Below are 202 nucleotides of genomic sequence, written 5' to 3'. Positions count from 1 at the left end.
CAGTCACTGTGCTCTCCCCATCAATACGAGTGTGGCTGGGATCCAAAGACCTAAACATGATCTTCACCCAACAGAACTTTTATTCTCCTCCCACACCTCATCACAAAACTGCTGTTGAAAGTGCCTGCTGTTTGAAAGGCTGATTCCTGTCTTGTCTGACTCTGGCCCCGGTCATACGGGCCAGAAAATGCGGGGGGGGGGG

This window comes from Gekko japonicus, unplaced genomic scaffold (genome assembly GCF_001447785.1).
Source record: "Gekko japonicus isolate JY-2015 unplaced genomic scaffold, Gekko_japonicus_V1.1 scaffold2513, whole genome shotgun sequence".
Taxonomy (NCBI): domain Eukaryota; kingdom Metazoa; phylum Chordata; class Lepidosauria; order Squamata; family Gekkonidae; genus Gekko; species Gekko japonicus.
The sequence above is the reverse complement of the archived record's forward strand: the minus strand, read 5'-3'. Positions refer to the sequence as shown.